Source organism: Nannospalax galili, unplaced genomic scaffold (assembly GCF_000622305.1).
Source record: "Nannospalax galili isolate Female #2095 unplaced genomic scaffold, S.galili_v1.0 scaffold873, whole genome shotgun sequence".
NCBI lineage: Eukaryota > Metazoa > Chordata > Mammalia > Rodentia > Spalacidae > Nannospalax > Nannospalax galili.
Genome location: NW_008334005.1, coordinates 3564268 through 3566240, shown reverse-complemented (window position 1 = coordinate 3566240; position 1973 = coordinate 3564268). Strand labels below are relative to the sequence as shown.

Below are 1973 nucleotides of genomic sequence, written 5' to 3'. Positions count from 1 at the left end.
CAAAGATTATGAAAAATTTAAGAAATCACAAGAATGGAATATGCAGGAATTGAGTGATACCATAAAAAGACCAAACTTGCGAATCATAGGCATACAAGAAGGAGAAGAATCCCAAGACAATGGCATGGACCAGATCTTCAAAAGAATTGTGGAAGAAAATTTCCCAAACTTAATGACATGCCCATACAAATACAAGAAGCATATAGAACACCAAGTAGACAACCAGAAAAGAAACTCTCCACAGCTGCAAAAGAAAAACAAAAAGTCACATATAAAGGAAAACCCATTGGGATTATAGCTGACTTTGCAGTGCAAGCTATGAAAGCCAGAAGACCCTGGACCAAAGTATTCCCAGTTTTAAATGACCACAGATGCCAACCCAGATTACTATATCCAGCCAAAATGTCTATTATAGTTGAAGGGGAAAGAAAAATCTTCCATGACATAAATAGGCTGAAGCAATTCATGTCCACAAAACCAGCCCTTCAGAGAGTTTGGGAAGCAATACAAAGAGCTGAAGAAAGGAATGACTATACCCAAGGGGTTGCGGAAAGAAATTTAATGAAGGTATTATAACTGTGGAAAAGTACAGCTATATTACAAATGTAAACAGAAATAAAAATGACAGGATTCGATACTCATCTTTCATTAATAACTTTAGATATTAATGGACGGAATCCCCCAGTCAAAAGACACAGACTATGTGAATGGATTAAGAAACAAAACCCATCTTTTTGTTGTCTGCAAGAAACTCATCTCACTTTCAAGGACAAACACTATCTTAAAGTGAAAGGATGGAAACAATATACCAAGCAAATGGTACTAAGAAAAAAGCAGGAGTAGCAAGTCTAATATCTGACAAAATAGACTTTAAACTAAAACCAATCAGAAGAGATAAAGAGGGTCACTTCGTTCTGATCAAAGGAACAATAAATCAAGAAGATTTACAATCTTGAACACATATTCACCAAATTCTGGAGCACCCAATTTCATAAAAACAATACTACAGGACTTTAAGAAACAGATAAATTCCAATTCATTAATAGTAGGGGACTTCAATACCCCACGGTCTCCATTAGATAGGTCAACAGGGCAGAGAGTTAACAGAGAGACATCTGAATTAAACAATAACATATATCAAAGGGACTTAACAGACATCTACCGAGTATTCCACCCAGGTTCCAAAGGACATACTTTCTACTCAGCACCCCATGGAACCTTATCCAAAATTGACCACATACTGGGGCACAAAATAAACCTCAAAACATACAAAAAGATTGAAATAATTCCATGCATTCTATCAGAGCACAATGCAATAAAGCTTACAATTAACACTGGAAAAAGCCCTAATCACCACATGAACATGTGGAGATTAAACAACACACTCCTGAATGATGAATAGGTCAAAAGAGAAATTAAGAAAGAAATAAAAATACTCCTGGAACTGAAAAGGACAATACAACACAACAAAACCGCTGGGATACACTGAAAGCTGTCCTTAGAGGGAAGTTTACAGATTTAAGTGCCTACATTAAAAAATCAGATCGAACAGAAATAAATGACTTAACGTTGCAACTCAAGACACTTGAAAAGCAACAGCAAATGGAACCCAAACCCAGCAGACAAGAAGAAATTACAAAAATCAGGGCAGAAATTAATGAAATTGAAACAAAGAAAACAACACAAAGAATCAACAAATCCAAGAGTTGGTTCTTTGAAAAGAAAAACAAGATTGACAGACCGCTAGTCAGTTAACCAAAAGAAAGAAAGAGCACCTCTAAATGAACGAAATCAGAACTGAAAGGGGAAACATCACAACAGACACCAGAAAGATACAGAAGATTATAAGGGAATACTTTAAAAACCTATATGCTACTAAATTTGAAAACCTAAGAGAAATGGATGGATATCTAAAGGCATGGGAACCACCAAAACTAAACCAAGAAGAGATTAACAGCTTAAACAGACCCATA

At 35.7% G+C, this 1973-nt stretch overlaps 1 protein-coding gene across 5 annotated transcripts in view; it reads right to left on the bottom strand.

Moving 5' to 3' along the window:
* Positions 1–1973, bottom strand: part of Ntng1 (netrin G1) — a 403317-nt gene that overhangs the window by 115485 nt on the left and 285859 nt on the right. The window lies entirely within an intron of this gene.